Source organism: Peromyscus californicus, unplaced genomic scaffold, assembly GCF_007827085.1.
Source record: "Peromyscus californicus insignis strain IS unplaced genomic scaffold, ASM782708v3 Scaffold_1__1_contigs__length_55948999, whole genome shotgun sequence".
Classification (NCBI taxonomy): domain Eukaryota; kingdom Metazoa; phylum Chordata; class Mammalia; order Rodentia; family Cricetidae; genus Peromyscus; species Peromyscus californicus.
In genome coordinates this window covers 5,229,560-5,256,934 of record NW_026294492.1, presented here as the reverse complement: position 1 = coordinate 5,256,934, position 27,375 = coordinate 5,229,560, and the positions used below count along the sequence as shown (strand labels likewise).

Sequence of the window (27,375 nt, the reverse complement as noted above, 5' to 3'; positions counted from 1 at the left end):
CTTCAGGTCTCCGTCTTGGAATCCTTCTCCAGCTCCACTGATGGCCCACCTCTCCAAATACATTCTGCACATCCTCTGCAGAACATGTCTGTCGTGAGGACGTTAACCAGGTTGCTTTTCCTTGCATTTCACTAGCCTCTCCGGGGCAGGGATTGTCTCATTTCTCTCTAGAATGGAGTGCAGCATGGAGCTACGGCTCGGTGTGCCTCTCCGTAATGAAGAGAATGGGCAGATAGACATGGCTGTGCTCACACACATTGACCTACAGTGCTGTCCCTCTTGGGCAGGACTTGGAGATCATGATACCTCTGGATTGCTTCTAGCTCCCAGAGGCAGCCCGATGGCTGAAGTGATAAGATGCTGCAATGTCCATCCAGCTGTTCGCAGAAATGTTGACTGCAACGATTCTTTGAAATGGCTACTCTTCAAAGACACTGCCTTTGAAAGATACTGCTTCAAAATGGACTTGATAACTGAGCCAAGGGAAATGTGCCCGGAGGGGTGGGGGCGGGGTGCTGGCCAGCACATCACAGGCTTCCAAAGGTCGATTGCAAAGAGGAGTCATGAGCCTGATGGTCTTGGCAAAGTTGTCTTTGTAACTGATCGGCTCCAAGGGCGATGCGGGACACAAGGACATCAGATTTCTTTGAAGAGAAAAGCATCCTGTTAGCCTTGGAAAATTATTGCACGAAGCCACCAGAGTACCGCTTCCTCCTACCTACACACACCCCCTCCACCCCAGACAGGGCTGTGCATCATCAAAGAACTCTAGCCCTGTATGGCTGTGCCTGCTGTCAATCATAGAGGCCAAGTGCCCAGCACACTGGTATGAGAGGAACAGAAAACTCCTTGCCCCTCTTGTTTAGTTGCATAACTCCGTAAAGCCCCCTCCACCCTTCACGCTCACTCCCCCAGGCTTGCTGTGGTGAGGCTTCTAGCCCTGAAGGGCCAAGGTACGTAAGCTCAGCCACTGACTCTGCTATATCCCAAGCAGCCTGGGCGAATGACTTCTGATCCATATGTCATCTGGACAGATGAGCCACATATCCTGCCTGACCAACTCTCAAGGGCGTCCTGAGGCCCCCCAGGAAGTAACTCAGCACCGCTCACCAAATGTCCTTAGAGTGACGCGCGTCCTTCCCCGTGTCCTTTCTAGTTGAGAGTCCAGGTATTTTGCATGTGGAACCTGACATGCAGAGATGCTGAGTGGCACCTCCGAGGCCTACTCAGGGACTGGCTGGCCGGTCTGGGAGGGAGACCGAATGTCCCATAAGCTTCCCAAACACAGGTGCCTTGGCTAGTCAGTTTTCACTTACTGTCACTCGGCAGGTAAGTAAGTTAATACTTGCAAGTGCTGGCCACTAGTTTCAGTCTAAATAATATCCAGCAGGAGTTCAGGCACACCTGTGCACGTACCTGCCACTACCAAATGGTGGCAGGCACACCTGTGCACGTACCTGCCACTACCAAATGGTGGCTGCCACGGGGTTTCCCCGGAGGAGAAGTGTGCCCTGTCTTTGTTCACCTGATCATTACTAACTAGATCACGGTGCTGCTCTGTCATGTGCTTAATGAAATGGCGTGCGACTTTGCTGCGTGACCTATATTAACATGTAAATAATGATTATGAGGCACCTAGTACTGACTGAATGCCAGAGACGGTTCCCCGCCTTTTGTGTGTCTTAACTCATCTAATCCCCAAGGGAAATTCTGTTGGGGGCACTGCTGTTACTATCCCAGTTTTGTATGGGGAGCTGAAGGACGGACAAGTTAAATGACTTGCCCGGAGTCTCTGGAAGCTCATGACAGTGAGAGTCTGAGCTCAGGAGGTCCAGTTTCCAAATCCATGTCTGTTGATAATGTGAGATGCACAAGCCCCTGTGCTCTCTGACCTCAGAGCAATGAAAAAGACTGCAGGGTCTTAGGAGCAAGCTAGATTTCTTTTTCTTTTTTACTTTTTTTGTTTTTTTTAGACAGGGTTTCTCTGTGTAGCTTTGGAGCCTTTTCTGGAACTCACTCTGTAGCCCAGGCTGGCCTTGAACTCACAGAGATCTGCCTTGCTCTGCTTACAGAGTGCTGGGATTAAAGGTGCATGCCACCACCACCTGGCTTTAGATTTCTTTTCATAACCCTGACTTAACACCTAGAAGACAGGTAGTTCAGTAAAGCTGTGCCTGCTCCTTCCTGGGGCTTCACATCCAGCTGTGTGTCGCTCTCTCCCTGTACGGCAGGCTGCTGAGTCAGCGGCGGTGGCGGCGGCAGGGATTTTCTTCCATATTTTGTCCTTTGGTGCCCCTGTCCCGTCCCTGTTCCTTCTGTATGGCTTCTGCGTGGGATCACAGCTGTGCTAGCTGGTCTGGCTTTACCCAGACCTCCCCTTCCCTCTGGGGAACATTCCTGCTTTCCCTAAGTTAGCAGGCTCTGTGGGCTTCCCTGCCCTTTTCCTAGGGGAATCTGATTCTTTACCTGTAAACGAATTGCTAAACGGTCTTTTTAAATAAAAAATCCGGAGACAGATATCGGGGTTAAAACCTGAGCGATCTGAGGAATAGGAAAAGCCACAAGTCAACCTCACCTTACAGACCCTCAGCTTCCAAAGAGACCTACTACTGTATACCCACACCTATATGCCTTTCTGATCTGCTCTCTCATTTGCTCTCGGTCCAGCTACATCACTTCCTCTTCCTGCCCAGGTCTGTCACTTCCTGTCTGTCTGTACAGACCTCCAGACCTCCATGGTTAACTAGTGTTGGGATTTAAGGTGTGTGCCATCACGTCTGGCTCTGTTCCCAGGGTGGCCTTGAACTCACAGAGATCCAGATCCCTGCCTCCCAATGATAGGATTAAAGGCATGTGCTACCACCGCCTGACTTCTATGTTTAATAGTGGCTAGCTTTTTCCTCTGATTCTCGGATAAACTTTATTGGGGGGCACAAATAAAATATCACCACATTTACCTATGGAAACCTAGCAACAGACCTCTGTGGCGTGGGGGAGGGGTTGGGGGGGGACGGCGGGGGCAGGGGGGGCATGTCAGCATTTGCTGTGTTTTCCTGCTCTGCCGTATAGATAGAGGAAAAAGGAGAGACATAGAATTGGGCATGGATGGGCTTAAACAAGCGCTTGGAAGGGAGGCAGGCCCACTCAGAGGGGCAAAGCTTGGTCATTTCCCATCCCCGAACTCTGTGAGACCCAGCATCCTCAGGCTAACAGAAGAATTGGCTCTTGGCAAGTGCCCAGCAGATGAGCGAGCGCCTTTCGGAGTCGTCTCTCCTTCTTCCGTGTTATAGATCAACATCATTCATTCAGTCTCTCGTCAAACTTTTGTTCTGACACAGAGTCTCACTATGCCAGCCAGGCATCCTCCTGCCTCAGCCTCCTGAGAGAGAGAGCTGGATCGTACAGTTGTGTGCTGTACTGAACGCTCAGGCAGCCGTCAGAGTCATGCTCAGCTCCAGAGGACCCGCATTCCAAACAGGTGAAAGTCTGTCCAGTGAGTTAAGAGCAATGCCCGAGGCAGACAGGCACTCATGGGAGCCGGGACTGCTGGGTATGAGAGCAAAGAGCATGAGGAGGAGGGGCCAGTGAAGAGGCCCTTCTAGAAGAGAGTGAGAGTGGAGTGGAGGGAGGGAGGGTGGGAGGGAGACAGACAGACAGAGACAGAGAGAGACAGACACACAGAGAGAGACAAAGAGAGAAACAGAGACAGAGAGCAACACACACACATACACACACACACACAGGGTGGGGAGAGAGAGGGAGAGAGAGAGAAAGAATGAATGAATGAATGAATGAATCACCCTAGTGAAGAGAGTCAAGGAGGATCAGGGCCCCAGTAGTCCCCAAGATGCTATTCCCGAAGTCCCATCCCCAGCAACCTTTTCAGAACATTTCTTCTCTGGTTGCCAGCCTCCCATCAATGCCCCTTCTTCTGGCTCCCAGGGGTCACTTAGCCCAAGGGAGAACAGCCCTCCTGAAGCTGGGCCTCTGCCTCTCTGCCCTTTTCTCTTCTCCCCCTTTCTCTGCCAGGGCCTTCCAGGAAAGGCCTGCGCTGTACACTCCCCTCTGCCGTTCCCAGGGCTGTACTGTGCTCCCAAGCCTACTCCCTCTGGAGGCCATTTCATTTCCCAGCAGGCTTTAGGGCTGACAGTCTTGGAGAAGCCAAGTGGGCCCAAGTGCAAGTTTCCAATGCGGTCCTTAGATGTTCGAAAGAAAATGTAGCGTGCATATGGTCTCCTGTACAGACTTCAGATCCCCTTAGATAGGGAAGCCTGGAGAACCGACCACCACTTCAGTCCCTGTGGGGGTGGAGACTGGCTGGCAGGAACTAGAGGGCTGTCCCTTCGGAAGCCTGGTGTGAGGCTAAGTGGGGCTATTCCATTTCCTCCCTACTCTCCGTGTTGTGGGGGAGGAAGCCAAGGAGGGGCCTTCAAAAGAAGCGTTGAAGCATCGTGGCGGTGGCACTGCTGGAACTCCCTGACCTGTTTCTCAGCGGACGGTTTTGCCGCTGCAGTGTCCAGGGGCCTCTGAGCAGCAGCTGTGGATGGCGTTGACCCGTGTGCTTGTCTACACACGAGTATCATTCAAGGTGTGCTGGGGCTATTCCAGTCGGGCCTGCAGAGGCCTGGGTGAGCAGACACTCTGATGTCTGGATGGAGAAAGCTCCGCATTAAGCCAGTGTTTGGTGCTCCTGGCTTCTTGGCTACACGGATAGGGATAGATAGGTACAGATGGCTGCCACCGCCACACCGTGCTTTAGGAAAGTAATATTCATGTAAACTGCTTTCTGCGAGTTGAGTGACCAAGTGGTAGGCAATTCCTGATCAATGCATAACTTTAAAAATCACATGGCTGAGATGATTGTATTTTGTTTCTAAATAAACTGAAAGTTTTTAGTGGCTTTCTCTCTTTTTCTATTCATTTTCTTAGAGTGGGAAGTATTTAAATTGTGAGTATGCATCCCTGGTGACCCACTTCCGTTTTGTAAATTTTTCTTTCAGGATGCCCAAACAGCATTCACCATAGAGAATTTTGTCCTATGGAGTCTTCTGGAGTTAGATTACATGTAGGGCAAGTATAGATTTTCAATTTACGCCCTGACATGAGTCACTGAGCACTCCGAGTCCGAGTTCATTTGCTCGGTGACTTCAGTAAACAGGATTGAGCAGAGAGCTATCTGAGTGTGACCTGGTGCCTTGGTGCCCGACACAGGCTGATGAAACTGGGGATTGCCTGGCATTCCTTTACAGGAATTAAAAAAAAAAATGGATTTGGTCTTCAGCCAGCTTCCTTCTTGTTCTGGAACACACATAGAACATCTGGGGGGAAACGCTGAACTCATTATCCACTGCCTCGGCTGTTCTCGTGGTACCCAGTCCTTCAGAACCTGCCTCTGTAATTCTACCTGGCCTCCTGGCAGAGCATAGAGCTGATCACAGCCACGAATCTCCTTGAACATCTTGTTTCCAAGGATAAGGTGGAATTGCGGCCCAGTCTTTAAAAGTTCATGACTGTGCTTATTTCCACATTGAGGTATCCCATTTCCACTGCCCTTCCCTGGCTACTGACCTTTTGCTTCACTTTCAAAGACCCCGTCTTTAGCGTCTTCTGGGACTGAGACGTTTGAGTCCACCTTCTCACATGGGCTCCAGGGCATCTCTGAATCCTCTTTCACACACTGGGCATGCACTCATCCATGTTCACGAACTTTCTAGATAATTCTGCAGACATGCCTGGGCTGACTTTTTTTTTTTATCAGATATTCAAACTGACCCCCAGGCCCCATCAGGAATGAAAGAGCTGTCACTGAAACTTTCTCAGGGTTTCAAAACCAGCACTAAAACTCGTTTCAAAGACGGAGAAACTGAGGTTAGGGGAGGTACAATCATGGAACAAAATACATGGAACCCTGCTGCAAAAATTTGAATTTTTGTACCCCCTGTGTCCTGAGGCGCCCTCCAATTGTCCCTTATTACACAGCAGATAGATTTCTGGGGGACGTGTCTATGCAGTGGGAATTGCTGTGACATGGGTTTAACTGGATGTGATCATATTGGCCTTTTTGTTATTTACCCTGAAGTTTATTCTCATTTTGTCCTATAGGACCATCTAGAAAATATCCTTCACATCATTCAACCCTGACCCATGGGGATTCCCAGTGCAGTTCCTCTCAGGCACAGGAATCTGTGAGTGGGCATCTGACTGATGCCTGAGAACAAATGAGGCCCAGGGTAGGGAAAAGGCCTGAGGTAAACTTTTGCATGGCGGCTTAGCTTCGGAGAGTTGTTGAAGAAGGTGGGCGCTTCGTGAATCAATGAGTGTTGTCTGAGCCTCACTCTTGGCTGTGAACCGGAAGCCCTGTGAAAATCCAACACACTGTAGACTCACCATGCAGAGAAGTAATCCTGAGGCTGTCTTCTACCTGGTAGAAGCGGTCTGGCTGAATGAGGAGACACTCCAGTGCTGTTCAGCTCCATCTCCCTCCCCCAAGTGACATTTACAGTCTTCACAATGTGACTGTGTGGCAGGCCAGAGGCCAGAACCCTAGGTCCTGGCCTCCAGGCAGAGCATGTCCCTTGTGCTTTGTGGTTCAGGAATGTGGGACTGCCTGGGTGACATGGGAAGGAGAGCGCTGGAGGGCGGAGCTGCTGATTGTGAGCTCCATTATCCACAGTGAATTGGAACAACTGAAACAGGGCAGGGGGTGTGAGGATGACCTCGGCTACCCTTCTCCCCCTACCCGGGGAGGCAGGAAGCTCTGCTGTCACTGGCACTTTACAGATTCGGACACAGGGAGGCTGAGGGAACTTATCTAAATGACATGATTCGTAAGTCAGCAAGTCAGAGCTCCAAAAATGAGGGTTTGTAAAGATTTTGACACACAAAACCCATTGCTCTTGTCTGTCTGTCTGTCTGTATTTGCTTCCCCCCAATGTACATCCTACCCTCTCTGAGTTTGCTGGTCTCATGGAACATGAAACAAGAGCTTTACCGTCCAGGAGCACTCCCCAGGAGCACTCCGTCTTGCCCACCCTACGCTGCCCTGGTACCTCACTGGAAGATCCCTCATGATACTTCCCCTACTGTGGGCCCAGGGGAGAAAGGAGAAGAGATGTAGTCCCGGCTTCCCTTCAGGGCAGCCCCTGGGGATCTTCTGCCCCTTGCCTTTGTTGTGATTCCTGACTCACAGGAGAGGCTGAGAGCAGGGAGGAACAGAAACCTGAGGTCTGGCCTCAACAGGACCCTCCCTGTCAACCCCGACAAGGCTTGTGTATCTCCTTAGTTTCCTGTCACTTACCACAGAAGCAGGCTTCCAGCTGGTTTCTGGATAGACCAGATGTAGCAACCTTTGGGTGGGTCCCCCGGGTGCAGGCTCCCTGGGACTGTACCCATCTTGGGGTGGCTTAAGCACAAGAGGGTTCTCTCCTTCACAAGGTCAAGTTTTCCTTGAGGACTTCAATCTCTGCCTGAGGTCAACAATGGGTTTCAGAGAAGGTCAAGCTGATCGTGTAAATGACCGTTACGGGTGACTTACCCAATGATTTTATTATTTGTTCAGTACTCACGGGCTAGGCACTAAAGTGTAGGGATGTGTGAGACTCCAGCACAGTCCTTGAGACATGGTCAGGGTGGTTGCAGAGGGTGTGGACCAAAGATGGAGATCTCGGGAATGCAGGGAAGTGATGGTTTTCAGTGGAAACTGAGGCTGGGAGTTTTTCCCTCCAACCTGGTCATTCTGAAACCCTGGCTGTTCCTCCTATTCCACAGCCTTGAACTGTGTGTGCAGTCTCTGTGGAGACAGTCGGGGGTGGAGCGGAAGCTGCTCTCTTTTGGCTGCAGTGAATTCTCGGGTAGTTTACCCAGCTCTCCTATTCTGAGTCCAAATCCCCGGCTTCTGCTTGCTGGGAGGTGCAGCTCCTACTGCATTTTGGCTGTCAACCTCTGCTGAAGTTCCAGAATGACCTTGCTCCTCCTGCCTTGGGGTCTGGCTGAAGCAGCCACGTAAAGCTCAGCCCCTCACCTGGCCTGAGGCAATACTATGGGTGTTTCCACTCTAGAGAACACTTGAAGACTGATGTCCTCAATAGGTGTCATGCTCTGATTTTTCTTATTCCCTTAGAGATAAGTTTCCCAGGTGGTCCCGAGGCACCCTCCGCATACTGCCATTTCCCACCAGGACTCTGTTTCTGAGGAAGAGACATTGAGAGTGGTTTTGATGATGCACCGCACATGGAAAGGTGGAGGGGAGAGCATGATGAGACAGGATGACTGGTGTGAGTGTAGCATGGTGAGCCCATGGGGAAATGGTAGCTGGCAGGTTCATGGTTGTGGTGATCTGATTGTGAGATATCCTCCACAGGCTCATGTGTTTTAACACTTTGCCAGCTGGCGGTGCCATTTGGGGAGATTATGGAACTTTTAGGAGGTGGAGCCTCAGTGGAGGAGGTGGATCCTTGGGGGTGGGGCTTAAGCTTTTATAGCCCCACCCTACATCCTGTTCCCTTCCTGGTTGTGAATGCAATGTGACTAGCAGCCTGTCACTTCTGATGTCATGCTTTTCCCACCATAATGGATCAGAAACCCAAATCAACCTTTCCCTCTGGAAGTTGTTTATTGCTGGGTATCTCTTCATAACAAAGGTAACTAAGATGGTGATATTTATGGTCTCTGAGGAAAGGAGGGTCAGCGCCTTTCAGATTGATCTGGAACAAAGAGTAATCCTCCGTCTTGTTCCAGGTTCACATAAATTCTCTTGCTTTTGTTATTAAAAAAAATCTCATCGATTGTTCATCCATAAAATCTATGCGACAAATAAAACCCTAACCATCTGCTTTCAACTGGGAGAGATCACGTTTTTAAATGATGTGCCTTTAGTTTTTAAAATAGACAAATTTCATTGTCTCTGGGGAGTATGGGATTACCAATAGCTTTTTCTGCTTGGTGGAGTCTGGTATTTTTCCATCTGTAGTCATGGGGGCTGTCTGGACATTATACTGTACATCATTGTTGTCTAGAACATGAGTGTGTTGTGCAGTTGGAGCAGATAAGCAAGCAGTGGCACAGAAACTTGATTGTATACACTGGGGATAATGCCTGAGAAAAATCCAAGGTGTTCTACATTTGCGAAGGTTTTAGTCACAAAGAAACCTGACGCTGATCAGGATACACCACCACTTCCCACCACTGGTACAGGGAGCCTGCTGTTGGTGTCAGTCAACTGGTAGCACTATTTGGATGCTGTATAGTTCTGTTTGGATGATGGGCTATGATGACGTAGATCCCAGTGCCACCCAGGGCATGTGAACTAGGGAAGGACTCCATCTTAGTTACTTTTCTCATTGTTTCGACAACAAGGTGAACAATAACCAGAGAGGGAAAGGTTTATTTTGATCCACAGTTTGACCTTACAGTCTGCCACGACAGAGAAGTCATCATGGGTGGGACAGGAGATGGTTGGTCACATTGTATCTGCAGTCAGGAAGCAGAGTGAGATGAATGGGGATGCCCAGCTTGCTTTCTGCTTTCTGATAAGTCAGAGACACCAGCATAGTTGGAATAGTGCTGGACACTTTTTTTTTTAAAGTGTGCTAGACACTTTTAAGGTGAGTCTCCCCACCTCAGTTAATTTAGAAACACTTTTGCAGACATAGGCCGAAGTTTATCTCCAGGTGATCCTAGCTCGTATCAAACAATCAACCAATGTTAACCATGGCAGGCGCCAAAGGGAGCTGTGGACAAGTCATCAGTGCCAGAAAAGTGGAGGCACTGTGTAAGGAGTGGCCCCTTGCATGCCTCTTGGCTGTAGCTGTGCATGTGACTTTGAGAAGTTAAATAGCCCATGGCTGCCCTGGGTTCTGTCAGAATCACTAACTTGAAAGATTGGGTGGTTCCATCAAAAAGAGAAGTAGGTTCTCCCAGACTGGACACAAGTAAAGCCAGAGAGAACGAGGAAGTTGCCCAGAGGGTTGGCCTGTCCCTCATACCTCATATCACCCACTCTTGTTCTCACATTTCCCCATCGGCTCTTCCCGTGATCTTCTATGGGTGGCTTGATTCCTTTGTGCGTGTAGACATGGACTGCAAGCAGCTCCTCCCGTGGGCTGCCTGGAAGGACAGCAGCTAGGAGAAATCCTCCAGGGACACATGTCTGGGGAGGTCATCGGGTCATCTTCTTTGATGGATGCATTTTATGCTCAGCTGGTACACCAGGGTGTCTTGGGCCCAGTTGCCCCTGAAGATGGCCACCATCAGGAGCCAGAGCCTGAGAAGGGAGCTGTTGAGCTCTGAACACGAAATGACCCCACAGGCTCATGTGTTTGAATACTTGGCCCCCAGCTAGTGGCAGTGTTTTGGAAAAAGTGGATCACTGGGGGAGGGCCTTGAGGTTAACATCTCTGCCCCATTTCTTGCCCACGATTTGCTTCCTGGTATACTGAGGTGTCGCCAGCAGCCAGCAGAAGGGACAGCTTCTCTCACCGTCATAATGAAGGGTCTGCCCTTCCCTCTCATGCCATGTGCCTGCATACATCACTGTTCCTTTGTGTTTTCAGGTGTTTGGTCACAGCAGAAGAGAAGTAACATGGAAAGGATAACCAAGAGTCAGAGTCGGTGGTCTGGACCACCAGGTAAATGTCCTAGACCAGAAGTAGTGCAGGTTGAATTAAGGGGAATCTCGTGTGTGTGTGTGTGTGTGTGTGTGTGTGTCTGTATAAATGTGTGCACATGAGTATGGAAACTAGAAGACAACCCTAGGTGTCGACCCTCACTGGTTCTGTCCATCTTCTATTTTGAGACAGAATCTCTTACTGGCCTAGCACTTGGTAAGGATGCTACTCTGACGGACCAGCCGGTCTCAGGGCTTTGCCTGTCTCTTCCCCAGCGCCGACATTGTGACCACTCACCACCATGCCGAGCCTTTTCGTTTAGGTTCTGGGGATCAAAGCAGTTCTTCAACCAAGCCATGTCCCCAGCCCATGGGAAAGGGATCTTGAACTAGTGATGAAGGAGGGCATGAGGTGTATCAGATAGAGCTTGGAGACCAAGGCAGCAGGCAGGCTGTCCATTGACTCTACTCGCCATCTATGAGCTCTCCGGGAACTACTTTGAGCAAGAGCCTAAGCAGCTGTTCTCCCCTGGGGCACATGTGTTAGAAGAAGCAGGTGCATACTGCGGGGTCTACCCAGACCCATCTCCACAGCCACCACACCCACTCTACCACGGTGACAACAGATGGGCTTTCGGTGGCTCAGCTTCCTCAACTGAGACAAGGAAATGCCTCAGTCGAGGATAAATCTCCTTCCAGAGGGTGTACCATCTTCATATACCGGCTGACCAAGGGATAGAAAAGCCTGGTCCTTTCTCAGCGTGGAACAGAGATCTATGGCTCTACTGCTCTGGCGTTTCCTCTGGAAGGCTGAGGTCACAGGTCTGGCCTTCCGCAGAGCCAGTTTCTTCCTTGGCTTGAATCTGTCTCCTTCCCTCCCGTGGAGATGGAACGGGAATTCCCAAGAGGTTTTCTTGCAGCTTTGTGCCTCAGAATCCATTTCCAGGGATCATGGGCTGGCCAGGTTTGAAAGGCCAGGCCTTCAGAATGTAAGGTTTGCGGAATGTATAAGCAAGAGCAACCAGAGCCCTCTCTAACAAAAAAACACCAAAACTTGGTGAACAAATCCTCAAGTCGTGTTTCTTCCATACTGTTGCCTTCTTTACTTCCAGCGGCCTTTTTCTTTATCATCTGTTTTTGTTTGATCTTAAGACAGCTCTTCTTGGTGTAACTTGGGGGTTTTGCTCTAAGTCCAAGAAACTTCAAGTTAGGAAGTTTGCTTTACTGAGTGTTTTACTTGGGTAGGAGGTTCTGCCTCTTGACACATTCTCAAAGCCCCCTGCTTCCAGGCTTGACTTCTCAGCACGAAGGCAGTCCCTTGTTCTTGTGTGGGCATGAAGCCTGTTCTCACACCGCAGTGTGGAGGCTACAGTCCTCTGGGACCCCAGACTCCCAGAGGTGGGAGTCTCCTATTCCACTTTACTCACAGTGTCACGAAGATGACAGCTGGGGCCAGAGCTGCCTCCGGAGGTAAAGGTGTTTGTTACCAAGCCTGATGGGACCCGCTCGGGAAAAGGAGAGAAATGACTACCGAACGTTGTCCTTTGGCTTCCACACATGCGCTCTCATACTCAAGTGCCCCTACACATACACACACAATAAGTAAAAGTTAAAATTAAAAAAAAAAGAGAGAGAAAATAACAACTTCCCAGTCACTCTTGAGGCAACAGTGAATTCGGGCAACTCTTCGCCTCTGCTTCTGGCTGCCTCTTAGACTGTGGTCTGTTTTGAGAATTAAAATAAATTTCCAAGTTACTAATTGTGTGTAATGTCCACTGTGAGTACTCAGCCTTATATACAGCAGCATAGAATTCCCAGAGGCAAGTTGTTAGCCCCCCTCCCCCCCAGTTATTGATAATGTTGGTAATGCTTAGCATCGACTCACATGGACACTGCAGGGAGAAGGTCTCATCATAGCAACCACTGTAGATTGTGAGGGGGGACTACAGGATGTGGTGCTGGTCAGTGTTTGTCAACTTGACGTGAACTAGAGGCACCCAAGGAACCTCAACTGAGGACCTCAATTAATGAATTGCCTCCATCAGATTGGCCTGTAGACATGTCTGTGGGGGGGCATTTTATTGATTAATGATTTATTGATTAATGATTTATTGATTAATGATTTATTGATGTGGGAGAGCTCAGCCTGGATTGTATAAGAAAGCAAGTTGAGCAAACAAGGGGGAAGAGAGCTAGTAAGCTGTGGTCCTCTGTGACCTCTGCTTCAGCTCCTGCCTCTAGGTTCCTGCCTGGAGTTCCTGCCCTGACTTCCCTTCATGATGGACTATAAGCTGCAGGATGAAAAAAATCCCTTTCTCCCCAAGTTATCTTTGGTCAGTGTTTGCTGAAACTCTAGGGGGTTCAGTTACATGTGAGAGAGAGAGAAAGGGGGTTCCTGCATGAGTTCCCTTCAAGGAAGACTGTAAGCTGCAATATGAAGGAAGCCCCTTTCTCCCCTGGTTACCTTTGGTCAGCGTTTTATCACAGCAGTACCCTCAGCTAGGAGTGTACTGAAACTCCAGGAGAGAGGGAGAGAGGGAGAGAGAGAGCTGGGGGGTGGAGAGAGGGGGAGAGAGAGGAAGAGAGGGAGGAAGAGTGAGAGAGGAAAGGGAGAGAGAGAGAGAAAGAGAGAGAGAGAGAGAGAGAGCACAAGGAGAGAGAGAGAGAGAGAGAGAGAGAGAGAGAGAGAGAGAGAGAGAGAGAGAGAGAGAGACTTGAACATTTTACTGGGTGACGATGTTACCAAACTATTTCAACAATTGATTTGCACAATATGGTTGAGACAATAAAATTGAAAATAAATTAAAGCCATTTAAACAACTGTTTTGTGGAACAAATATACACGATTTGAATATTTATGATGGTAAAATCAGATTAATTTGCCGAGTCCCCACCCCTCCCCCTTCATCTGTCATCTATGAGGCAAAGCTCTCAGGAGTAAGTTAGCGAGTTTTTGTGGCATGTTTTGCTTAAATATAAATAAATTAATCACATTTTCATGGTTGTAAAATAGTTCATTAAGTAGGGGAGGCAGTGGAAACAGCACCCCACCCTCAAGAAACATATGGCCAGCAATGCAGGCTGAGGAAAATTGAATGTAGTTCAACATCTAAATTAAATGGAATCTCCAAAGAATAAGAAATGATAACAGATTTTATATGGCTCATGACCATGTTTTAAATTGATTTTTAAAAATACTGTTAAATTGAAAACTAAGGTTAAAGTGTTTTAACACGTCCCAGGAGAGTTTGAGTCTGCTGTACACATGAATTCTGTAGGACTGTCCTTCCTACCAAAGTTCTCGATATAGACCCAACATCATCTCTCCTCTCTGTCCACTGCTTCTGTGGACATCATTGTCATTGTCTATGACTCTCCAGTCTCCTTACAAAGACTGTTATTTTCAGCTCACCCAGACTATAGTACTTTTGAGCCGCTGTGGCCAAACAGCACAGGAGAGAAGGGTCTATGTTGGCTCATGTTTCTGGGGACCCCGGAGTATTGCCAGTATTTTCAACCCTCACACGCAACCCCAGATACACCTCTCTAGCCACACCCTTAATTTTATTTATTATTTATTTGTTTGTTTATTATTATTATATTGAACCCAGGGCCTCATCAAGTACCCTGCAACTGGCCTGTATGCCCAAAGCTTTGCTTGTGGTTTTATTTTAAGGCAGGTTTCTTTCCTAAGTTGCCCGGCTGACCTTGAACTCACTCTGTAACTCACTGAAGGCTTGAAACTGGGATCCTCCTGTCTCAGATTCCCATGTTGCCCGGGTTTGGGGCTTCTGCCACCAGGTCTACCTCAGCATCAAGTCTGCAAAGTCCCTTTGCCTATTTAGATAACGCAATGATAGACTCTGAGGATGAGTATGTGTACATCTCTGATGGTTCATTATTCAGACAGCTATTCTACCCCAGGTTTTGTTTTTTCCCCTGTCAAGTTTAGAACACTCAAAACTAGGTCATTGGCCCCGTTTTCTTGGCAAATTTTCCAAAAGGGATTCACTAAGGCTCACCTTGGTTCCAAACACTGTCTGTAAGCTATTGGCTACCAAATTGGTGTCCAGCTTTGAGCTTGCCCTTAAGTTCCACGCTTGTATCCGTATCTAATCTGTCTACATGGTCTACGGTTCACTGGGATGTCCAGTGCAGACGATGAAGTCAATGGGAGACTGTGGCTCCTGTGAGTGGTGAGTGTGGGAGTCGATGCAGAGGGCCAGGCGATGATGTAGGGAGTTACCCTGGTGTCGGACGATGGAGAAGTTAGGGTGTCAGTTAGCCAGGTCTCATGCTAGTGGCCATGGACAGTGCAGCATGCAGCTGGGGGTGAAAGGGGAACTGGACAGGGGAAGTAGGTAGGGCCATGTTACAACCTTCGTGGTTCCCTCTCGCAGTAGCAAGCAGCTATCAAGGGAGTTTAAACAAAATGTGGTGGCCAGCAGCTGCCCCGCTGATGTGCTGCACGGCTAAGGAAATCAGGAAAACCCGAGTAGAAGACACCAGGAAGTCAAGACCAAAGCGTAACCCAGAGGGACAGATCGGCAAAGAGTGAGCCGCACACAAAGGTTGAAGGAAATTGAGCATCATCTAACATTGAACCTCTGTCCTAGACGCTGATCCCATGAACACCCTGAGAAGGACCTGGGCATCAGACGCTAGAAGCTGACAGTCAGTTGAAAGGCACTTGAGTGACCCTCCCCATGAAGGAGAACATGTTCCGTGTCAGCCAGATCACAGCTACATGGGGCTTGTTACCCTTCCGGCGGGAAGGAAGTTTGCTCAGCTAGAGAGACGCTGTTCTGTTTTCCTAAGAGGAAGTTAAGGTTTGATTGTTGCTCACAGGTGATTATCTGTGGCTCAGCGGAGTCCCAGGGTGTCCTTGGCTCTGCCGCGTCTTTGCTCAGTCTCCAGCTGTCCCCTTGATTTCTTGATTTCATTAGGAGATAGGAGCTTGTAATACTGGGGAGAAATGTAAAGCTATTAGTGGGTCGTTGTTGAAGTGAGAGCATGCCCTGTTAAGCTTCTTAGGGAACCTGTGGCAGCCAATGATACAGGGATTAAGCTGTGAGCACGGGCGTGTGTGTGTGTGTGTGTGTGCGCCTAGTGAGTAAATGGGTCATGAACCAACCTCCATGAGGAACTTAAAAGTGATAAGCTCTGTTGGTAAGGGCACATGGGTTGCTGCTAATGTCAGTTATTATTTTTTGACTCTTCTTTTTGCCGTTTTTGTGAGACCAGGAGCACCATTTCTAAATGTGTCCCTGTCACCTTCGATCAGTGTTGGGGTGGACACGCAAGGGGGCTCCTTGGACTTCTGTATAATACTTAGAGTTAGAAGGATAATTGAATATGGTAGGCTAGGGATGCCCAGATCAATCAATCAAAAAATAAAACATCATTTTTTGTGTGTGTCTGTGAAATTAGGCGTGTTTGTGTGCGTGTGTGTGTGTGTGTGTGTGTGTGTGTGTGTGTGTGTGTGTGTGTGTGTATTTGCATGTGCAGGTATGTGCATACTCAAGGCTGCCCATGCCCCTATGTACCCATATTGAGGCCAGAGGAAGACCTCCAGTGTTCAAAAATGTCTGTCCCTGTGGTCCCTGGGTGTCGGATCCCGAGTGCAGGTCTCTATGGCCCATCCAGGCTGCTGGCAAACTCAAGCAAAAATGAACATAACCATGAGCCAGGGCTACCTCTTTTCCCAAGTTCTCTGAGGGTTGTGGGTACACGGGCATGATGCTGAGACCCACACAGGCAAGGGTAGCCTGGCCTTCCTTCCCACGGGGTGCAGTTCTCTGTGTGGTGGCAAAGGACAAGCGTTTTAAGTCCGTGCTTGTCTCGGTTTTCTTGGTTTTTGCAGGGGAAATGCGCACACAGCAGCTTCGCAGGCCCTTTTCGGCTTCAGGCGGCTGTGGCTTGGCGGCTGCTCACGGCTTTCTGTTATCTTTCCTTACCTCCACCTTCACCTCCCTGTGTCTTCGTTTCTAAGAAACCGAGCAGATGACACCTCTCCCTCCGGGTCCTTGTAGCACATCGAGAGGACTTCACACCCGGGCTGGCGAGCCTTTTGCTCAGAAGGAACAGCGGGCTGGGGGGTGTTCCCTTCTTGTTTAACAGATATTTTTAGCTTTTCCAAAAGCTTCTCACTCACTCGGAGTCTTAAAAAGAAAGAAACTCTTCCAAAAATGCAAATGTCCTGACAGAGGTTGAAAAGAGTGTTTTTTCCTCGTCTTCCCCAAACAACCCCTCACTGACATCCACAGGCTGAGGCAGCAAGCTGGGGTGGGGGTGAGTGGTGATATGTTGTGTACCCTAATAAGATTTGCCTGAAGATCAAAGAAGCAGAGCCAGCCCCAGCCACCACCTCTTACCTCACCAACTAACTCCTTGGCCTGAAAGAGCCTCAGCCGAAAGGGCTTCAGCCGAAAAAGCCTTTGGCTCATGTCTCCTCATGCCTTAGATACCTTTTTCTGCCTAGCCATTAAAGGCGTGTGTACTTCCCAAGTACTGGGATTGAAGGTGTGTGCCACCACTGCCTGGCTCTGTTTCTCTTCTAGACTGAATCAATCTCATGTAGTCCAGGGTGGCTTTGAACTCACAAAAATCCAGATGGATCTCTACCTCCCACGTGCTAGGATTAAAGGTGTGTGCCACCACTGCCTGGCCTCTATGTTTAATCTAGTAGCTTGGTCTGTTCTCTGATCTTCATGCAAATTTTATTAGGGTATACAATATTCTTCAGGCGAATTTTATTAGGGTACACAATACATCACCACAGGGGTGCCTCAGCTAGATTCCAGGAACCAGGACAACGGGCTCTGTGAGCTTGTAGTGGATGAGCTTTCTCAATCCCGTTGGTCCTGAGTATTTTGGGATGATCTGTTCATGGTTGTGTGTGTAGGGTAAACGAAGGGTTCATTTCTACCAGCCACCCATGGGCACATGCAGCCCTTTAAAGTCACGGGGCTCTGTTGGTGGCAGCAGGAACGGTCGGAGAGCCTGACCCCAAGGGTGAAACGAAAACAGCAACAAAGGGAAGCAAAGGTTGACATGGTTTTCAAGAGTCACTTCGAGATGGCTCAGAGGTTAAGGATGTGTACTGCTCTTGGGAAGAGTTCCATTCCCGGCACCCACTTTGGGTGGCTCACAACCACCCATACATAACTCCAGCTCCAGGGGACTCAACACCCCCTTCTGGCTTCCACAGGCACCTTTAATCAGGTGTGATTTCCCCTGCATGCACAGACACATACTAAACATAAAATCTTTGAAAGAGTCACTTTGAGAGGTCAGCTGTCACGTGTTCTTGTTTACAGCTCCTGCTGTCTGTTCCACATGCTATCCGAGGTGCCTTGCCCTCAATGATCACTTCTTTCTTGGGTTCCCGTGGTACCAAGTTCACACCAGACATGAATATCACAGAAGACAAGATGGTGAGTCATGTCCACACGTATGTCGGAGGGTAACATAACAAGAGGCCCCTTGCTGACCAGAATCTTACACCTTATCATTGTTCTTATTCTTTCAGATGATCTTAAAGTGGGGTCTAATTCATATTTTTGACTCCCTAGAATTAGGCATAAATCAGACACTCGGTGGCTGCCGGGCTGTTGGATCTCAGACTTTTCAATTTGTGTCTTTCAGAGCTAATTCAAAGCTTGCACATATTCTGAAATAACTATTTGGCCCCGTATCTCGGTGAAAAACAACACGATTTAGTTTCATTTACGTCAAATTCAGAGCATGTTTCGAATGCAGCCTCTCAGAGGGGGGATGTTTAATATTCTTGGGCTTGCGATCGCTTTGCAGAAATTGTTTATATCAACATGGATCTGAGAGAGAAGAATATGTCCCTCCAGCCCTCCATGCTCAGTCCCATTTTCCAGAGGGCCACAGTACAGGTAGACGCCTGAGTGTTTATGTTGGGTGTAGAGGGGAGAGGCAAAGTGTCCCTTTCTCCAGTTCCACACATAGCTCACTTTCTTGCAGCTGAAAGTCTGGGATGACTTCATCCTTGGGTGGAATATTTTGGAGACAGCTTTGTCTATTCACAGTTGTGTCTCAACACTCCGAGGCCAGCTGGGAGACGAGGTCCTTGCATTCACAATATGATAACACTGAGATATATGGACTTAGTTTGAATTCAGAGCAGCCTGTGGGACCCGGGAGAGATGGCAGGTTAGATTCAATGGTAGTTTTGTACTCTGCCTTCTGGGGCTTTTCTTTTGGGAGAGGAGAGGGTCTATGACAGACACTGTGGGGTGCTTTACCTACATTCTTATGGCACTGTTCCAAGGTAGGTACTATCACTCTTACTTTCTGGAAATCAAAGAACATCTTGGTATGCATTCTTAGGTCTTCCAGAAGGTAATGCACATATATTTTGGTAACTAAAAGCATAATCATAATGGACTCATGCACCCCCCTCCCCAACAACAGCAACAACAACAATAACAACAATAAAATGCAAAAACAGGAGCAGGGATCAAAACAATCAAGATTTAAATGAACATTTGGCAGAAAGAAATGGATGAAGTTAGGGGATGAGGACATCACAGGGCTGTCAATCAGTTTGTTAAAGGAGCTAAGGTAGGCACCATAGATGAAGTGAGACAGATTTTTCAACATAATATTTTGGTTGCAATGTGCAGAAACAAAATCTAGAGTTAGGTTCCATAACCAAAGGGGAAATTTAGGACTACAAAAAGGCAGTACTGGAGATAGTAATCCCATGAGACATGCAGAAGCCTTGGAAAGCCCGACATGACTCTCCTCACATGATTTTGGAGCACATTGGTCTGGGCTTTAGATCTTAGGGGGGCAGGCTTCCAAAATGCAAACCTCTTGTGTTAGTTGGCTAGTACTGTCACAGAACGGGGCCACAAACTGGGTCACTCATGCAACAGGATGGAGTTTAGAAGTCAGAGGTCAAGGATTGGTGAGGTGGTTTCTTTCCAAAGAGTCCATGTGGTGGAACCCATCGCAACCTGTCCCCTGGCTTCCAATGGCTTGTTGGCTGTCTCTGGTGGTTACTGGCTATAAAGCATTCCCTCATTCTCGGCCTTCATCCCCATGAGGTTTCCCTGCGTCATCCACCAGCGTCCCGCTGTGCAGCTCTGGCTCTGCATTCAGATTTCCTTCCCATGAGGACTGTGATTGATATACTTGGTTGCCAATTTGGTAGAATCTGGAAGAGATAAGCTTCTGGGTACCCAGGGAGGCATTTTCTTAACTAGGTTATTTGAAGTGGGAGGACCCATCCTGATAACGGGTAGCCCTTCAGTAGCAGCCCAGATAAAAGGGAGTCTGAGGGGAAAAACTCTCTTCTTCCTTTTGCTTCATTGTCTTCCAGTGTGGACTGAAGACCAGGGGCTCCCCAAAAATCCTTCTAGGCTTTCAGCCTCAAGTTGGGAGTGCTGAGGCATCCATCCTCATGGACTGAGTAGCTACTTGGGTTCTCAGCCTTTCCAGTATGAAGACAGCCATTTTTGTCTGCCCAGACCATGTTGTGTAAACAATCTGATAAATCCTCATTTAATATAGGCTCTTTCTATGGGTTCTGATCCTCAGAGAGCAAGATTAATACAAGGATACAGGTTATCTCCTATTCAGACCCATTCTAGATAGTTTTTTTTTAACTGTACCAGCTCTGTAGATGTTGTTTCCAAATACAGACAAATCATAGCCCCTGGAGTCAGGGATTTCAGTATATCTTTGTTGAGATAATCTTCTCATTCAAAACTCCTGAGTCATCTAATATTTTATCTGAAGATGTGTGCTTGAAACCATGAGCTAGAAGGGGCAATTTTTGAAGACACCAAGTAGCAGAGGCCATATTTGTATGATGCTCTCCATGGAAACCTCCGACTCTTTCTGATGAGAACGAATGAGTTTTCCTCTACCCTTCTGTAGAAGGCTTTGTTAGGTTTTATTTAACTCATATTTGATCATGTATAAAGGTTGCTACAGTAGATTATCACAAAAAAGAAAGCTTGGTAGAAAGAATAATTTTCTTTCTTTATTGTAAACTTTATTATAAAAAATTGGCAAAACAAACCATGACACATTGAAATTAACCAGACCCAAAGACTATACATCTCAATAAACTTCTGTAGGGTTAGAATTAACCATTCCAAAGTCACAGAGCTTCACATTGGACTTTACACTGTCACTATTGAATTATTACATGCACTTATCCACCACCATCCCCCTAAAAAAAAAAAATCCATGACAGAGTTAGAACTGGAAAAACAATTAACTTTATATCTTTTTTTTTCCAAAATTCATGCCCATTACCTGCAGTCAGTCCTTCTACATGTTCTAATATTTAGCTTTTCTTGTTCAAGAATTATTTCACTGATATTTTTCACTTCCTTTTTTTTTAATAACTCTCTACATTTCTACCTATCAGTCCCTCAAATTTTTATTTCTGGAATCTTCTTATAGAGAGTAGATGGTAAATAAATACATCTTGATTTCTACTGACCTCCTTGTAAAACATAGATCCTTCACTAAGTGAATGGGAACTTCTTGGTCAATGCTTTGTGTGTAAGTCATAGAAACTCATGGGATCCCCGTGAGTAGGAAACACAAGCGCCCCCCCCCCCCCCATTGCCTTCCCTTTCTTTCTCACGGCTTTCATGAAACTGGAAGCTTTTGCTATGACATGTGCCAGCGCACAGAGTCTCAGGTCGTTAAGCAGAAACTGGCGGACATCTGGGGGTGTGGAGACATTTTGCCCACAGAATATGGCCTCGTTCACTCGGGATGAGTCATGTCTCCAAGTCTTGGCTCAGGAGTGAGTGGTTGGATGTTCCAGGGAATTGTGTCCCTGTCTCCACCAACCATGAAATGCTGTTTTTGGAAGCGGTGAGATTGAGGGATGGTACAGAAAACCCTGTGTTTTTTCTACTAACTGATTTATTTTTTGTCTGTCTGTCTGTTAGTCTGTCTGTCTCTCTCTTTTTTTTTTTTTTTTGATGAGTGTCTCAGTTAGGTTTTCTATTGCTGTGAAGAGACACCATGAGCAAGGCAACTGTCCTAAAATAAAACATTTAATTGGGGGCTTTCTTACAGTTTCAGAGGGTTAGTCCATGATCATCATGGTGTGGAGGGGTGGCCACATGCAGGCAAGGCATGGTGCTGGGGCGGTGACTGAGAGTTTTGGATCCTGATCCACAGGCAGCAGGCAGAGAACCACTTGGCCTGGCATGGGCTTTTGAGACCTCAATGCCCCCCACCCCCCACCCCCCTGACATACTTCCTCTAACAAGGCCACACCTCCTCATCCTTCTCGAATAGTTCACTACTTGGGTGGCCAGTCTAGCTGAATTGATGAGCTCCCTCTGTGTTAAGTGAGAGAACCTTGCCTCAAACACGGAGGTAGAACATGATTAAGAAGAACACCCCACACCAACCTCTCTCCTCCACACCCTCTTTCACACTCAGGCCCATGTGCACACGCATCGGCACACACGTGTACACATGAATACGTATGTACATAGACATGCCTGAAAAATAAATTCAAACAAAATAAGTCCTACTCCAGACTCATATGGTTTCTTTTGAAAAACCTGATAAATTTGACTGAAACTTAGGAGTTACCTATGTCATTTTGGCCCTCTGGTGAAGGGCTTTGTCCTTAAGAGCTTGTCCTTTGTGGTTAAGCTCAGGTTTGCACGGCGTTCACAACTATCGGCTTGCTGAGCAGTGTTGGGAGGTCACTGGGACACCCAGTTCCTTTTCAGTCAGAGGGACAGGAATACCATGACTATTCTCAAGTGGCTGGAGTGTTTTTAAAAACATAGCGCACTCGGAGGCAACCAACCAGATAGGGGTCTTGGTGTGCATGGCATGCACTGGTCCCCAATTTTGCTTCACCTCCATGGCAGACCCTCATGATCATTCTATTGAACCCTCAAAGTGAACATTCATATGATTAGCTGCAGGAGGGAATGGACTCACTTGGGGGGGTTAAGCAGCTGCTCTAGGGTCCCACAGCTGGCCAATGGCAGACCGGGGCTCAGAAGCCAGGGGTGACTGGATTTGTAGCCTCACACATCCCTTCCTGGCACTCACAGAAGATCTGGGTCCTCCCTGCCTGTTCTGTGAGGGGAGGAGTTTGGATACTCTACAACTTTCATCAGGGCAAGTAGTCTGGTAGAGCAAAAGGTGTCATCCAGCCCGTGTGGCGCGGTGCATCATTGACTTCTGTGATATTCTCCCACACTTTCAAAAGTTGTTTCATGTCTTAGTATAGTGGAAAATTCCATCTCTCATCAACAAATAACCTTTCATTAGCTGGAGAGAGCAGTTTACATCCAGTGATTCAGGATTATTTGTTGCTAGTAGGCTTGCCACCCACCTGCGTGTTCCTTTCCGCTAAGTTCCCTCCCTCACACTTTAAGACAGGGAGTTGCAGGGGATCAAACATACGGCCCTTGTTAATTGCAAATTAATAGTGCCAGGAATATATACAGATGGTACCTGAAGTCAGTTGCCGATGGCATCATATTATGGTTCTATTTTCCTTTCCTGTAATATAACCGTGCATCAAGTAAAGAAAGAGTAGGCCTTAGCTCCTGTTCAGTTTAGCATTTTTTGTAGGACGATACCCATGCTTCATCTCTGCTTACCTCTGCGATTATCTTACAAGCTGTGTGGGTTTTGCTTTGATTTACTTATTAATTTTAAACAGTTTCATGTGTCAATGGCTTACAGGACCCAGGTGCAGCTCTCTGCCTAGGTATGCTGTGTGTATCTGATGAGACTTTCTTAGTCGATATTGTGTTGTATTGGATTGTGCACTCTAAAACAATTCCCTGTGGGCTGGCATTGTAGCAAGACCACGTGATCACATTTGTGCTTTAACTGGCCCTTTGATTACATTCATCAAATGAAGCTGTTTGTCTTTCAAGACTGTTCAATTTTTTTTTTTAAGAGAAAAATTGTCAGGTCAGTTGCCAGAGTCAATCAATTAAATGCAAAATGCAGAATTTTTGAGACAGAATAACCACCGTGCCAGGCTGGATGACCCCGGGAGAAAGCTCATGCTCCATCCATCCAGCTGTGTGGAAGAGTACACTGGGTCTCCCACTTAGAAGATTCTGTGCTGGTTCTATGCACGGCTCCTTGCAAGACACACCATATTCCAAGAGTTGGACCAAACCGTGGACTTCTCGTCTTAGAATTAGCAGCAATAACTTGGATATCACGACAGACCTTGGGGTTGATTTGAAGTTTAAAAACTGTTATTGTCACATTTGCTGATGAGAACAATGCCATTCCTGCCCATCTCACTGCGAAGGAGATTTCCAGTGGTCTCCTCTTACTGCAGCATAAACTCTGTCCTGGTTGATGCTCATGGGGTCCTGGTGAGTCCCCAGTGAAAGACTTTGTCTTTGACTATTATTGGATCCTTCTAGAGAGAAGGCAGGTCCGTGGAAGATAGTTGAGGCCATGATTAGCAGACTGGAAATGGAAGCCTGCCTGGCAGGGGGCTTCAAAAATAGGACCCTGACCACAGTTTGGAAGCAGGAAAGTGTGGCCCAACTCAGGCACTAATTTCCAACACTCCACTAAGGGCACGTCTCTGCCCCTGGTGCTCTAATATGTCTTTGGGTAGGAGAGTCTTAACATCATGTAGCTACACTCAGAAGTGATGGAAACCCCCTCCTCTGTGAGGAATAATTACACCACATGGCTGCAGTCGACCTGCTGCTAAGACGGTCCCCTGAACTGGTCAGGGTGTCTTTCCCCAGCAGTTATATAAAATTCAAACAACCCCGTGTGAGCCCTGTTTACGCTGACTCTGTATACTTGGCCAACAGTGTGATAAATCTCATCGTGCGTTAAGTTCAGTTGCATTGTTGGCCGCTGTCTTTCAGGTCTCAAATGAAACTTGAAAGCAGTTTTTCTTACTGTGGGGAGGAAAAAGTGCTATGGTAGGGGGATAATCTTTGGGCAAATTAACAGATAAGGGTCTACCAGCTGATAAAATGCCAAGCTTAGGTAGAAACCCAATCTCTTCATCACAGCCAAGAAAATAATATAGAAACGCCTTTTTACTTTCAATGTGATTTTCAAGTTGGAAATCAGAAATCAAATTGAAACTGGCACTTATTTGTAAATAGGAACTGTGTGCTCTCTCTCTCTGTCTCTCTCTCTCTATATATATATATACACACACATATATATATAATGCAGTAAACGATATATATATATATATCATTTATATATATATATGCACAAACTTATATATCACATTTACTACATTTTTATGAGAACTTATAAAGATGCCCAAGGAAAAAAACTTCCTCTCATGGTACCAGAGTGAGCGGTGAGGCTATTTCTGAACAGCATTTTCAGAATATTAATTGTTGCTGAGATAACTATCCTGTCACTTCAGGGCCTCTGTTGAGGCTTAACATCAGAGCTGGTGAATTAATGCGGCCATTATCCAGCCAGAAGCTGCATCGTTTACCAGTTCATTACGGCTCAAATCAGAACTTGTATTTCCCCCCAATCTCCCCAGGGTTGTGAACCAGATAGAGGAGCAATACCATTCCACACAACAATATCTTAAGGTCCTTTCCTCTCTCACACTGCACAGTTTTCCTAATTAATAGGCCATGTGCCTGGGAGTTTGTAAGCCCCCCTCTCGTTTCTTCCTCCTCCTCCTCCACCCCACCTTGCCCTTCTCTGAATCTGCCACCTGCTGAGGAAGTATGGCAGGAGCTTGGCTTTCCCCAAATCTCAGGCCATGTAGATGACCAGAATACTGAGGTCAGTATGCACACTCAGATATCAGCTGCTGAAAAGTGGGTGTCCTCTGGCTAACTTGGACTTCATCGGAACTGCTATCCTCTGGGGCAGAGCCACGGATTGTGGCATCTCTCTTGTGGACAGCATGGGAAGGACATTGGGAAGCAAAGTACAGCTTCCTGTGCTACAATTTGGGCCTTGTTCCAACATTTTACTTTTAATGAATTTTAGTGACGTTTAATCTGAACTTGTAAACAACAGTGTTCCAGGCTTCAGGCTTGGGACCACAATCTTAAGTGAGGTTTTCTTTAGAGCCATTACCAGGGGCAGGAGGATAATTCTGGTTCTCCAAGTGGGTGACTTCCTATCCAAATAGACAGTCATCATCCTTCTTTTATTTAAGTTTCATTCTAAGTGTTTTATTAGCATATATTAACTATACATAACACTGGGTTTCATTACAACATTTTTCATAGATGTTTATGATGGGTCCATTCGCCCCCCATTGCCCTCACTCACTCCCATTAACCCTTTCCTCTTCCCAATAGCCCCCTTTTGTCTTCATGGTTTTTGTGAGTGTGTGGCGCGAGTCTGGGTGTGTGTGTGTGTGTGTGTGTGTGTGTGTGTGTGTGTGTGTGTGTGAGTGAGTCTCTGTGTGTGTGTCTCAGTGAATCCCTTAGGGTTGGTTACAGGATCGTGTTCCCGGTTAGGGGTTATTTACAGGAACATGGGCAATGTACCAGTGGCTACACCACTGTAGAAAATGTCTCTGTTCAGCCAGCAAACCATTAACTGCCTGCACCTCCTCCTCAGGGAGGTCGGGGGTCTCGTATGATTTTGTCATCTTTATTCCCTTTCATATCTGTTTGATTTCATTTTCCCTGCTGGCTAGCATTTGCCCTCTGACACTACAGGAAGCCGAGAGAACCATGAACGTGTTTGCATTTCCCCCATAGGATGTTTGAGCAGCCCGAGAAATACAGCGGCGGGTGTTTTGAGTACTCTCTGGATGAGTTCATTCCACTTCTTCAGCCATGATTCAGCCCTGGAAGGGTCCAGGGACAGTACTGTCAGCTGTGTATGTAGCCAGGCTCACTGGTGTGTGTTTGGGGGGGGGCAGAATTTTCACACCTTTCTGAAGGCGTTGGGTGAGTATCGGAGCAGCAAACACAGGAAGCTCAGATGTTTGATGGCTCGGGACTCTGTGTTCCAGGACACCACCTACATTCCAGCATGCGGCTTTGCGGCAGGTTTTATTTTCCTTCTGACTGAATTAATCACCAGTGTGTTCTAGGACTGGCCTTCTCTGTATAGCTGTGCGGAGAGAGCACGCTCTTATTTAGACAATTCTCGATTCCCTCCATTGCTTTTATGGTAAAGCTTTTTAGATCAAGCATTGTTCATTAGATTAGCTCCTTTTCTAGAAAGACAGTGGTATTTAAAAGCCCTCTGTAAAGAAAGTATTCGAGGTCAGCCCATGTGGCTGAGGAGGGTGAGAGCTGAGGACCCACCCCAGGGGGACAGGCAGAATTGGAATCATTTACACATAAATGAAAAACATTCTTTTTGCAATGGAAACAGACTTGGCTCAGCCTCCCCTGTTGGCACCAGGGTGTAAATTAACATTTTTTTAAATAACACTTTTAGCCTCCTCTCCCAACTTATAGGAAAAGAGAATGGACTTGAGCTTCTCAGAGCTGTGGACTTGAATTTGCAGAGCAGAGTGGCCTGGGGCTGTGTGGGATAGTGACTATTGTATCTGTCAATTCAACACAGCCTAGAGTCACCCGAGAGGGATCCCATAGACCAGGCTGGTTTTTTTAACGTGTTTGTCAGGGATTGTCTTGATTGATACTGACACAGGAGGGCTCAGCTTGCCAGTGGACAGCACCATTCCCTGGGCAGGTGGTTTGGGGCTGTATAACAAAGAGAGCCATCAAGCAGCATCCTTCTTGATTTTTGCTCCAGGGTCCTGCCCTGACTTCCCTCAGTGATGGAGTGTGACC

General features: G+C 47.4%; 1 long non-coding RNA gene across 36 annotated transcripts in view; it reads left to right on the top strand.

Annotated features, from left to right (window-relative positions):
* Nucleotides 1–27,375, top strand: part of LOC128115271 (uncharacterized) — a 307,172-nt gene that overhangs the window by 139,231 nt on the left and 140,566 nt on the right. For 24 of the 36 annotated variants that reach the window (XR_008220070.1, XR_008220068.1, XR_008220082.1 and 21 more), the window contains one exon: nucleotides 17,923–18,039. The exons of 4 other annotated variants lie outside the window; for them this stretch is intronic. This is a non-coding gene — a long non-coding RNA (uncharacterized LOC128115271). Of the gene's footprint in view, nucleotides 1–10,550; nucleotides 10,626–17,922; nucleotides 18,040–27,375 lie in introns of all 36 variants that reach the window. 8 more of the 36 variants (XR_008220073.1, XR_008220074.1, XR_008220064.1 and 5 more) reach the window with 2 other exon arrangements.